This window comes from Micromys minutus, assembly GCF_963924665.1.
Source record: "Micromys minutus genome assembly, chromosome: 1".
In the NCBI taxonomy this organism is placed as follows: domain Eukaryota; kingdom Metazoa; phylum Chordata; class Mammalia; order Rodentia; family Muridae; genus Micromys; species Micromys minutus.
In genome coordinates this window covers 188833558-188847609 of record NC_137969.1, presented here as the reverse complement: position 1 = coordinate 188847609, position 14052 = coordinate 188833558, and positions in this window count along the sequence as shown.

Below are 14052 nucleotides of genomic sequence, written 5' to 3'. Positions count from 1 at the left end.
TCCCACCATTAAGAATGGCATAAGACAGGGCTGGAAACAAATGTAAAATGATGTTGTCATGGGAAGCCAAGCTGTCTGAAGAGCAAACTAATTAGTGTCTGTACTTATATGAATACTACAGACTTCACTTTGGAGTGGTAGGGTTAACCTTTAAAGGAACTGTGTAAATGATTCAGAATAACAGTAGCAAAGTAGCAGTTATAATAAAGGTAGAGCAGCAAAGGAAAGGTAGAGCAGCAAAGCCATTCTCATGAATAGAAACAATTTAACTACAATATAGAACAGTTACAGGGAATCCTCTGTTAGTAGTTGGAGAGAAAAGGGCAACCTCATAAAAGGGTGTAAGTCTAACACAATAAGTGGTGTGATTTGACTTACATTTGGTTGCAGAAGACTTAAGATAGCAGCTTAAATTGATTCTCAGTGGATCTAGCTTCCTGATTATGAGGGAATAAACTGAGTTCTGATAAAGAAGACACCATTTAAATGATGCTTTGAAGATTAAAAGTGTGTGAACAATGAGGAGCTGGACTATGAATAAATAACCATGTGCAATTCTAATACTGTTCTCAAATGACAGAGCAAGATCCATGGTACCGTGTGGGGCAAGTGGGCTGTGTCATCAGGCATAAGTGGTAAGGTTTGGAAGCTCAAATCCCCTGAATCTTAGACTTGAGAATGGTAGAAGTTGGTTAACCCTAACCCTAACCCTAAACTTCCCTGCCTAACTCTATTTGCTCTGGAACAAGTAACCATGGCACCCCACTAAGATGAACATGAAAATCATATAGGGAAAATACTTGGAGTTTGTCCCAATCCAAATAGAGTGTCACTAGCATCTCAAACTGAGCCAATGGGAAGCATCTACCCCTGGATCCCACCCTACTCTTCAATGTTTACAAAGTCCCTACTCACATAAAATATAGTGCACAGGTTATTTTACAGAGAATTGACTGACAGTGGCTGTTTTACTTTGAAGAAGCATTTTCTGTCCAAAACCTTTTGTCTCTGGAACTTGAACACTAGTAGCAGGACAGGGTCATGACACAGCAGCCACCGGCTATCACCTGCTATTGCTGCAGTTCCTTTTGCTGGCATTGGTGCTGATATGATAGTGAATGCGACCTGGGATCCAGGCTACCTTCCCTTCCTGGGCCTCTCAAACCTCCTTGCTTCTTTTCTAACTAGAGACTAGTACAACCTATTTGTTCTGGTTCATGGAGGATGACAGTGGTGTCCTCCATTTATGCAGAAAAGAATGGAAGGGAGGAAAATAGTTAACAGCATAAAGTCATTTTAAGGAGTTTCTCTCTATTTCTTAAACCTTCTTTAAAATGCTAGAATTGAAGTACTTGGAATTAGAAAAGTTCTCATTATCTCTAACGTAGAGATGATCTTCAATGATTAGTAATGCCATGAGAATCAATTTCTTCATCTGTTTAGTACAGGGATTATAGTAATATGCTTACCTATTAAATATTTACAGTAGGTAATAAAAACATAACCTAGTTTCAATAACAATTGCTTTCTATATTCAAAGTCAAATCATGGTGTATGGGTCTAGCTTTTTTTTTTTTTCTCTAGTTTGCAAGTACTATTATATGTGGAAGTTATTTCTGTAATATTTCTAGAATTTTGCACATTTTTGTCTAGGAACCTTGAAGTCTCTGATATCTCATAGGGAGGAAACATAAGGGTTTTCTGCCCTACTGTGAAAACAAAATCATCTGAATGCTAAGATTATAAAAAATGATAAAATATTAATTCTTGATAAGTGCTGTCACAAGTGATGAGAATTTGTATCTTCCTCATATCTAGCCTATTTGATATAACCTTTTTGAGACGCAAGAAATTATCTATTTTATGTTAACAAAGTACAGTTTAACAATTGCAATTAATTTAGCATGGTATAAACGGTATGGTTGCTTAATTCTAGTGATATATTTATATAATATTTAAGTATGATTTAGTTGATATATTATTGCTATTTAATATGCTAATTGTGTTGGATAGTTTCATGTCAACTTGAGATATATTAATATTATCTGAAAGGAGAGAACCTCAATTGAGGCAATGCTGTCATAACATCTGGCTATAAGGCATTTTCTTAATTAGTGATCCATGGAGGAGTGCTGAGCCTATTGTAGGCAGTGCCTGCGCTTTACAAAAACACAGGCTGAACCAGCCATGAGGACCAAGCCAGTAAGAGGGACTCCTCTATTGTCTCTACATCAGTTTCTTCCATATTTGCAGTCCTGCTCTAGCTTTTTTCAGTGATAGACTACAATGTAAAACTATAAGCTACATAAACTCTTTCCTCTATAATTTGATTTTAGGCCATGGTGCTTTGTCACAACAGAAACACTAAGACATGTTGGTACCAGAAATGTGGGTTATTTCTGAATATGTTGTTTTGGGGAGATTGTGATAGGAATTTGAAATGTTGTGCAAGAAAAGCTATTGAGTGTTCAGTGCTTGGTAAAATGTTCCCTAAGGGCTTGAAACATGGAGCATGGGCTTGTGACTTTTCTCAGAGAAATTTAAAGGCTCTATTAGAGTCATTTGTTCATTTGAGATGGTATTCTGTAGTTCTAGGTAGCAGGGGCTAAGGAATCAGGCCTTATACTAAGATACCACATCTATTAAAGTGAAGTATTTGCTTGGCTAGAATATTTGATACCGGTCAGCTGGAGCTAAGAAATTGGTGGTGATTAAGAGGAGATTAGCACCACTGTGGTAAAATCTTCAGGGAAGTGTTTCCTGAGAGTAAGCCCACAAAATCTGTGCACCAGAAGCAGCCAAAGTTGTATCTTGAACTGGCAGCTGATTATGATAGTGTAAGATTTACCCAGGCAGGCAATACTAAGTTTGAAGACCTGAAGGGGTCATGAAGAACATCTGAGGCTTGGAACTGTGATAACCAGTAGACACAATTGTTGAAGGTTGTGCCTCAGTGTCAGTTGAAAGGGTCTATCCAATGGGAGCCTAGAATAAAGCTGTGTGTGCTGCAGAGGGATGAGCTGGAAAAAATGACTAAAGACCTTTGGGGAAACCCGGAAGATCATGTGTGAATTGACATTTGGAAAGTGAGTTGTTTCAGAGTTTGGGTTTGCTTTATTCAGATTGTGAATGTGTCTGGTTATTCCCTCTTGAAATAAGAATGCATTTATTTATTTATTTATTATTTTACTTGGAGTCAACACTTGAGAGATTTTAAACTTTAAACAAAAAAGATATTTGGTTTGCTTACAGAGAAATTAAAATTTAAAAGAGATTGAATATTTTAAGAGACAACTTTTAAAGTGTTTGAATTTCTAGGGCTGTGGTCATGATTAAGTTTGTAAAATGTATTATTATGTGATGTTTTTATTAATGTATAATGTATAATCTTGGGGATGAACAAGAAGGAAAAAGATGGAACTTTATAGCAATGTGCTTTTGTGTCAACTTGACAAGAGATCAAATTTGTAGTTTTATGCCATGTTGAGATAGGCTATATTTATCTGAGAGGAGAGAACTTCAGTTGAGAAAATGCCTTCATATGACCCAGCTGTAGGATATTTTCTTGATTATTGATTAAGGTGGGAAGGCGTAGCCCCTTGTGGATAGTGCCATCTCTGGCCATCCTTGGGTCTAAAAGAAATGATGCTGAGCAAGTAATGTGGAGAAAGCCAGTAAGCAGCACTCCTCCATACACCATCAGCTCCTGCCGCCAGATTCCTGCCCTTTTTGTGTTCCTGGCCTATCTAGCTTTCTTCAATGATAGATTACAATGTTAAAATGCAACCCACATAAACCCTTTTAACCCAATTTGTTTTTGATCATAGTGTTATATCAGAGCAATACAACCCTAACCAAGACACAGATAAAAATTTATAGAAATTATAATAAATGATCATGATAGAAATGCAGTGATTGTGATGTAGAGATTCATGGTAACAAAGAAATGGGTCCTAAAAAAGGGATTCTGCTCTAACATGGAAAGTCACAGGATATACTTTAGCATGAGAACAGTATTAGACATTTTTTATTATATTGAAAAACTTTATTATAAAAAACAAAGATAAATGTACAGATTTAAAGCATTTTTCATAAAAGTATATGAATATGTTTTTGTCAATACTAGATTTTTAAAAATTTTTTAATCTATTTTTAGCATGTTTTTCTTTTCTTAAATTGAACAGTTTTATTTTAAAAAACAAAGATAAATGTACAGATTTTAAGCATTGTTGCATAAAAGTATACGAATACATTTTTGTCAGTGCTTGGTGTTTTTTAAAGGTTTGATAGGGTGCATTGAGATCTTAATAGTTACAATGAGCATAAAGTACATATAAAACAAGATGTAACCTGGAATTTGTCAAAGTTTTCTTGGTGTGTAAAGATTAAGCATAATGGTTTATCTTTTTTTTTTCTTGAACTTCATATAGTCTGTGAGTTGTTTCTGGGATGTTCAGAGATTTCTGGGGTTAGTATACAATTATCAGTGACTGCCTATTATGTCTGTTCTTTTGTGACTGGGTTATCTCACTCAGGATGATATTCTCTAGATGCAGCCATTTTCTTAAGAATTTCATTAAGTCATTGTTTCTGATAGCTGAGTAAATATACCATAATTTTTGTATCCATTCATCTACTGAAGGACATCTGATTTCTTTCCAGCTTCTGGCTATTATAAATAGAGCTGCTATGAACATTGTGGTGCATGTATGTTTGTTGTATATTGGAGCGTGTCTGGGGTATATGCCCAGAAGTAGAATAACTGGGTCTTCAGGTAGTACTATGTCCAATTTTCTGAGGAACCACAAGACTGATTTCTAGAGTGATTGTAGCAGTTTACAACCCCACCAACAGTGGAGAAGTGTTCCTCTTGCTCTACATCCTTCCCAGCATCTGTTTTCATGTGAGTTTTGGATCTTGGCCAATCTGACTGGTGTGAGGTAGAATCTCAGGGTTGTTTAGATTTGCATTTCCCTGATGGCTAATGATGTCCAGGACTCCCTTAGATTTTCTCAGCCATTCGATATTCTTCAATTGATAACTTTATGTTTAGCTCTGTACCCCATTTTTATATAGGGTTATTTGATTCTGTGGTGTCTAACTTCTTCAGGTCTTTTTATACCTAGGATATTAGGCCTCTATCTGATGTAGAGTTGGTAAAGATCTTTTCCCAATCTGTTGGCTGCTGTTTTGTTTTCTTGACAATGTCCTTAGCATTACAGAAACTTTGCAATCTCATTAAGTCCCATTTGTCAATATTTGACCTTAGAGCATGAGCCATTGGTGTTCTGTTCAGGAAAATTTCTCCTGTGCCTATGTGTTCTAAGGTTTTCCATACTTTGTCTTCTAATTGCTTCAGTGCACCTTCTTTAATATGGAAATCTTTGATCCACTTGCACTTGAGCTTTGTATAAGGAGATAAGGAAGTGTCTATTTTTCATTCTTCTCCATGCTGAGTGTCAGTTGGACCAACACCATTTGTTGAAGAGGCTGTCCTTTTTCCATTGAATATTTACAGCTCCTTTGTCAAAAAAACAAGTGATGTTATATGTGATGGCTCATTACTGGATCTTCTATTATATTCCATTGATCCAAGCACCTATTTCTGTACGAGTACCATTCAGTTTTTAGCACAATTGCCTTGTAATTTAGCTTGAGGTTAGGGATGGGGATTCCTGCAGATGTTTTCTTGTTGTTGAGGATAGATTTCACAATTCTAGGTCTTTTGTTATTGCAGATGAAATTGTACATTGTTCTTTCCAACTCTATGAAGAATTGGGTGGAGTTTTGAAGGGCATTGGATTGAATCTGTAGATTGCTTTTGGAAAGATGGCCATTTTTACAATATTGATCCTTCCAATCCATGAGCATGAGAGATCTTTCCATTTTCTGAGACCTTCCTCGAATTTCTTCATTAGAGATTTGAAGTTCTTGTCATACAGGTCCTTAATTTGGTTAGTTAGAGTCACAACAAGGTATGTCATATTTTGTGACTATTGTGAAGTGTATTCTTTCCCTTATTTCTTTCTCCACATGTTTGTCCCTTGAGTGGAGGAAGGCTACTTATTTGTTTGAGTTAATTTTATATCCAGCCACTTTGCTGAACTTGTTTATCAGCTGTAGAAGTTCTCTGGTGGAATTTTTGGGGTCACTTAAGTACACTATCATAGTATTAGACTTTTTAAGTTCTACATAGTAGCTTTGCTATGAAAGAATATGAGAAAAGAAAACCCACATTTGGAAACTACTAAAGACCCCGGAGGAAGGGGAGGAGGATAAATCAGTATTTGGACTGAAGCTTTTATTAATATGAGTACTCTGGGGATTAATATGGACCTCAAATATAAAAAGTTCATCATATTAAAAAGTAATCTATCTTTTCATATATAAACATATATGTATATGTATATGTATATGTATATGTATATGTATATGTATATGTATATGTATATGTATATGTATATGTATATGTATATGTATATGTATATGTATATATATATATATATATATATATATATATATACAGAGAGAGAGAGTTAGAGAGAGAGAGAGAGAGAGAGAGAGAGAGAGAGAGAGAGAGAGAGAATGTCATGCTTTATAACTCAGGGTGACCTAAAACTTGTTATGCATCCACGGCTGATTTGGAATGCACAGTTACTTTGTGTTCACCTTCCTGGTGCTGGTATTATTGGATTACCCCTTCATAGCTTACTTACAAGGGTACAACTCAGAGAGACTAACAAAGCTTAGAATACACACTTATTAATAAGGACAATGTAATAGTGTCTAAAATACCCTCACTAAATATAGATTTATGTAGTAGAGTGGACAGAAGTATTTACTGCTATTTTATCCCTATCAATTTATTTTTCATACTTTAATGTGTTTTTTCTCTTCTATTGAAAATAATATTTTTCATACAATATATTCTGATTATACTTTCTTCCCACCAGACTCCTCCCAGTTCAAAGCCACCCCATCTCAATCCACAACATTTCTCCCTCAATTTAAAAAATAGAGAAGGATAGAAGCAATAATAAAAAATAACTTAAAATATGTTAAAAATAAACCAAACAAGACAGAAAAAAACAAAACAATCATGAACAAAAAAAAAAAAAATCATGAGAAATGAGTATAGATGCAGATACATAGATGTACTGATCCAAATGAAATTTACAAACACAAGAATACTGAAAACATATCATTATATACACAAAGGACTTTAAGACACACATAAATGCACACACACACTCTCTCTCTCTCTCTCTCTCTCTCTCTCTCTCTCTCTCACGCACACACACACACACACACACACACACACACAAACATACACACAAAAGCCCTGACATAAACACCACCACAGATACTGTTCAGTTTGGTTTTTGTAGCTAATCTCCCGCTTATCATGGAGTCTATGATAAATAGTAGCTTGTTTTCCCAATGATTTTCTCTTGATGAAAACTATTTTTATTCTAATTTTTTAATTTACTATTTTTATTTTTTGCTCACCACTTCCACCCACAATCCTTTCCTCAAGCCTGATGCTCTCTATCTTTTCTACAAAGGTGTTGGCCCCCTGAATATTTCCTACCTTAGCCTAAGAAGTCTCTGCAGGACTGATCACATTCTCTCCATGGAGGCCAGAAGTCAGCCTAGCTAGATGGACAAACCCACAACCAGACAACTTTTGGAAAACCACCCACTCTAGTTCTAGATTCACATGAAGACCAAATTGCATATCTGCTACATATGTGTGTTGAGGCCTAGCATGTGTATGCTCCTGGGTTGATGGTTTAGACTCTAAGAGCCACCGGGGCCCAGGTTAGTTGCCTCTATTGATTTTTTGTAGAGTTCTTATCCTCTCTGAGACCTGTAATTCTTCCCCCTATTTTTCCATAAGAGTACCCAAGCTCATCCCCAGTTTGGCTGTGCGTGTTTCTATATAATGTAGTTACCTGCTGCTTTGAGTCCCTCAGAGGACTGCCATGCTAGACTCCTTCCTGCAAGCATAATAGTATCTCATTAACAGTATCAGGATTGGTGCTTGACAACGAGATGGGATGAGTTTCTAGTTGGGCTGATTATTGGTTGACCATTTCTTCAGTCTCCATCACTTGTCCCTGTATTTTTTATAGACAGGATATAAATTTGGAGTCAAACATTTTGTGGGTATGTTGGTGTCTCTATTGCTCCACTAGGGTTCCTGCCTGTCCTCTTTAGGTTCCATATCCTCAATGCTGTGAGTCACAGCTAAGGTCCTGTGCATGTCGTTTTAGACCCTGTGAGTTTATATAAGCATTGGTAATGCTGTGTTCTCCATCTTCTCTGGCTCTTACAGTCTGTTTATGCTTCAGCAGAGTCCCATGTGTCCTGAGAGGGCAGATTAGATGGCAACATCCATTTTGGGCTGAGTGTTTGAAGATCCCTCACACTGCATATTGTCTGGCTGTGAGTATGTGTATTTGTTCCCATCTCCTGCAGGAGGAAGCTTTTCTGATGGATGAAGATGGTACTGATCTATATGTAGAGCAGAATGTTGTTAGGGAATCATGATATTGTTAAACTTCTTTATCTGTTGTTTTCCCCTAGGTCTTTGGCCTACAGAGACTCCGGTACTGGCCACTAAGTTAGACTAAAGAATGGGTTCTCATCTTGTTGAGTGGGTGTTAAATTCAATCAGATCCTGGTTAGTTTGTCCTACAAAGTTTGTGCAAATATTGTACTAGCATATCTTGCGGGGAAGTAGCCACTGTGTACTTAGTGATTTATGTCTGGGTAGATGTTTACTTTTCTCTTTTGGTAATGTTCAGAATACCTTCTAGTATCATGAACATTTGTTGATGGGGTGAAGTCTCCGTGTTGGCACTAGCTAGACTTCACTATGTTCCATGACTAGTGTAGGTATTGTCTCACTAATAGGGCATCTGTGAAACAGGTTTCCATGTGATATCTCTGGTTCACAACTTGATTAGATATAGTTCTTTCCTGGCCCTGGAAACTTCATTTGGTGACAAGAAATATCCAGATGTGTCACTGTGTCTCCCTTTACTTGGTGGTTTAGTTAAATATTGATTTCATATACACACATGTTTTAGGAAGTTCCTATTTTATTTGTTTCCACTACTAAAAGACACAGAGAGTAGATTCAAATTAACAAAATTTTAAACAAAAGGAGGACATAAGAACAGAAACTGAAGAGACCCAGAGAATTATAAGGACAAAGTTTTTAATCTTGTATTCTACCAAATTAAAATGTAAAAGAAATGGTTATTTTTTTTATTTAAAAATGCTTCCAAGTAATAATCCATTGAGATGGACTGGAGCGATGGCTTAGTAGTTAAGAACACTGACTGCTCTTTCAAAGTTCCTGAGTTCAATTCCTGGCAATCATATGGTGGTTCACAACCATCTGGAATGGGATTGGATACCCTTTTCTGACCTGTCTGAAAATAGCTACAGTGTACTCACATAAAATAAATAAATATTTTTAAAAAATATTTCATTGTGTTAATGTACCACAGTTTTGTTACTAATTCATCTGTTGACAGATATCTAGCATATTTATTATCTTTGAATATTATAAATAGAGCTACAATGACCATGGATGAACATGAGTCTCTATGGTAAGATAACCATTTCTTTTTATTTTTATGCAGTAGTGATATAGCTAAATCTTTAGGTATATCTCTTCCCAGCTTCCTGAGGAATGTGTTTATAGGTATTGGGAGCTGACACTTAAGTGAGGGGGTGAGTTAGCAGGTGTAGGGTGATGCTGAGGGGATCTATAGGTGGAGAGTATCCTGGAATGATGGTAATAAAGGAGGAGAGGCTGCGGCAGGCTGTCTTCTCCAGGGCTAGAGGTGAGGTTGGAGATTTGGATTGGAGGAAAAGAAAGGAAAGTGACGATTGTCTATCTGCTTCCCGGACTATGTTTTCAATGATTTCCCAATGAATGCTGTGGTAGTTGGTAGCTTAGACTGAGTAATAGGGTGTTGAGGAATGCTGTAGGAGAATATATGAGTGACACACTGATGACTGGGTCAGAAAAGAAAGAGAGTCTGCATCAGGTGATTTGCTACAGTGTTGGTGATCATGCTGTAGCATTGGTCTCAAAGAATAAGTAGGAAAATAAATATTGCTAACAAGACAGATAGTAACTTAGAACTAATCCAAAACAAAGCCTTCTTTTCTAGCATTTGTCCCAGTCTGCAACTTAGGTACAGCAATGTGTAAACATAACACTGAAATGTATTCTGAGAGGTGGGTGGGATTGCTGCTGTGGTAAGCCTGGTGTTATCACTTTACATATTAAGACTTGATTATCAGAGTGAGGAATGTTAAACAATTTGTGGTTTCAATTTAGATAAGCTCCTAAAACCTCTAAGCAGAGTTTAAATGGACTTTCTTTTGGGATCTTGGAAAAAAAAGAATCCTGGAAGATGAACAAAGAGTTGATGCATAGCTTATGAGTTTTCAGAAGGAAATAAGTGCTCTTTTGGGAACTAACTAGCTTGGGTGAACTTGTGTAATATCGTTTCAAGGTATCTGGCTGAGGTTTGCCCTTACTCTGAGAATTTAAGTGACACTAAACGCTGGAGTAATAAGCCAATTGCTTTTAATATAGAGAATCTTAATACAACAGGACACTCATCATGGCCCATGCTCACTTTTCTATTCGACTATATAATTAAAAATACTTTTAACATGTGAAATTTAGCATACATTCTTAAACAGGTTTAATATTGTAGATAAGAGAGGAGAAAATCATCAGTAGTTGTTGAGGGTAACCATATTCTCTGTATTAAGACAGTAGGACAGGGACCCAAAGGCAGCACCTCATCTGTATTGGTCAGCCATTTATAACAACACAGATTTATGTCAAAGAAAAAGCCTAAATGGATAATGCTGCTGAAGGGCTTACCTGCTGGAAAACAAATGCCTGCATCAACAATTTTACAGATTCATCCACCAAGACATAAATATCTGCTACAGCTGTAGTCTAAGAAGATGAGGCTACATTTCAGTTTGGCAAATGAACTTCGAAGATGCTGTTGGTTCTGTGAGCACAAAAGGTGAAAGGTAGATAGAGTCATGGATTCTCACTTAAACATTTCAGTTTGCCTCTGAGACCACAAAACATTTTCCAGGGTCGGGGTTATGATAAAGAGACATGGAAAAGATACTATGAGAAGTGGTTAAGCTCAGTCCTTAGTTGCAGTGGAAACACTATGACATTTCAGATGCCAGCTACAATGGGATGACAATTTGAAAGTTGCATATAGAAAGTGAAGTCAGGCCATTGTGGTTCAAGTAGTAAAGTTGGAAGAGAAGAGACTCCATAAGCTCTTTAGGTAATAGGATCCCATAATATTCCCTCAATGCTGGACAAGAAGATGGAAGATTTAGCCATGTTTTTATTGTGTTTTTCCTTGCCTTTGTTTAATCATTCTTGGCTGTAACCACATCCGTTCCTTTTAAAGTGGGGGTGTTTATTCTGTTTGATTGTAAGCTGGAAGTATATAATTTGCCTTTGACATTGTAGAAGCTCAGGGTTGAGAGATTATTAGACTCTCTAATGCGACTTGGAAAGAACTGTTAAAACCTATGGAAAAAGTTTATGTTATACTGAGCCCATTTCATATTAGGTGATGACCATAGCTTATGAGGTTAGTGGAAAGAAGCTTAATGGTGATAAGTTTCAGTGTCAGGTTGACATGAGTAGATCTCCTATGGTCAATGTAGATTGCCAATATGACAATATCTACAATACCTATGGCAAACTTCTGTACATATTGAGAGATTTTTCTAGATTAAAGTTGAGTTGGGAAGACATGTATTACCTCTGGATAAGCCTATCTTGGGTTGGGGTACTGCACTTTATGAAAATAATAAAGTCAGCTGAGTACCAGCCTTCATACTGTTCAGTTACCTTACATAACCAGCTGTCTTAACTTCTTGTACCTATGATTCCCACCATGATATACCACATATTTAACTTGAGTAAAAGCAAACTCCTTCCATAAGTTTCTTTTTATCATATACCTTGTTGAAACAACAATACAAATATCTATTATGCTCACAAGCATTTAGAAATTAATATCCTATAAACATACCAATGCCATTATAACAAGAAAATAGTATATATAATTACATTTCAAGTTTCATATAGTCCATGTGTTTTAGTCCCTTCTTGAACTCTAACTCCCCCAAACACAGTATAAAACAGTAAGATGACTTTCATCCACTGATATTTTAATAGTGTTTTTGTCCGCTTAATTTTAATTTATTTATTTGACTATTTTATATATGTGACTGTTTAGCATGCATGTATTACTTCATTGTCCTGATATTAGCAGGAGTCAGAAAATGGTATTAGATCACCTGAAACTGGAGTTAAAAATGATTGTGAGCTACCATTTGAGTGCTGGGAATTGGACCTCTGTCCTCTAAAGAGCAACAAGACTGAGCCAAATTTCTAGATTATGTTTTCCTTATCTGTAATGAACATTTTTCTTCTATTTCTTTAAGCCAAATTGTGTTGCTTTTCTTCATTATAATATTTTTTCAGAATATTATAAATATTTTGGCAGTATCTTCAGTTAAATCAAGATTACCATTTCTCTGGAATTGTTTTATAGCCCTACTTCATAGTTTTTAGTTACAATTTGGTGTTTGCTACAAGGATTATATATATATATATATAAATTTACTGCCTGGTTTATCAAAAACATGCTCTGCAGAAACTTTAATTTTTATTTAAAAATATCATGCTATTTTACATACAAGAAGAAATTACAGAGTAGTTCCTATTTCATTTGTTTTTAATTGACAAAAATTAAATATTTATTGTGTGTAATCTGAGATCTTGAAATATGTGTCCATTAAAGAATAATTTAATTGAATTAATTAAACATGCATATATTATAACTCTGTATTGTTCCCCCAAATAGGGTAAAAATACTTAGACAATTTGCATTCTGAAAATAGAATATTCACTTAGAAGTATAAATGTCTTCTGTTAAGATGATGACATATTATCCTTTCCCATAGAAGAAAACAAAGTTGGATGAAATATTTAAGACTATCATTTTAAAATTTTGAAAAACATACATAAATTTGACCTTCAATAAAGGAGAAAAATGTACCATACTTGGTTAGTATATTGACATTGGAGTATTAGATTATGTCCCAGGCAGGTGAGAGCCAGCCTGAACTGACCAATAGGCACTGGGGCAAATCCCATGCAACTGGAGTAGTGCAATCCAGAGAATGAGGAATAGTAAAAAAAAAAAAAAAAATCTGTGGATATGCTGAGCAGGGACTATCTGATGTCAATGTGGAGTTCTTTAAGAACTTGAGTAAAGAATGGGCTCTATAAAATGCCCAAAACAAGTGTACAAGATGTATTACCCAGATTGATTGCTCAAGATAGAGAGAGAAAGAGAGTTGAATTGAACTGCAAGCAGGTCATAGAAGTAGGGATTTCTGGTACAATACAGTAAAAAATGTTTAAGGAGTCATAGTTCAGAAATTTACACTTAAATATCTGTATCTCTGGCCTGAGTTTGATCATATTTTCCCAACATTCTAACTTTGCTAAAATAGATCTTATAAAGGTCTGTGTGTTTAGTTTCCTTTGACCCTTATCAGCCTTATAATCAAAGTCTAGATCTGAATGTCACTGGTTAGTCCTGCCACATAAGTGAGCTATATTATATTTTTCTTTCTCTGCTAAGCTGCTAGTTGGGAAGCTTAGTGCACTTGTATTTATTTAACTTATATTGTATTTTATATATGTTATGCATGTTTTTTTAAATTTTCATAATTTATATACTGATATTATACTGTAAAATCCTAACAATATATTGCTAGTAGTTATATCTTTTTTATATTTTAATGCTTTTGTACTATAACCTATCAAAATTACATGATGTGTTTATTACTGTCACAATAGTTCTTTATTCTGAACTTGATTCTGTTTTTACTTTTTATCAATGTGTTTTGAACTTTGAAATTTTATTTTTAACTAGCATTGCTTCCTTTAGTAAATAA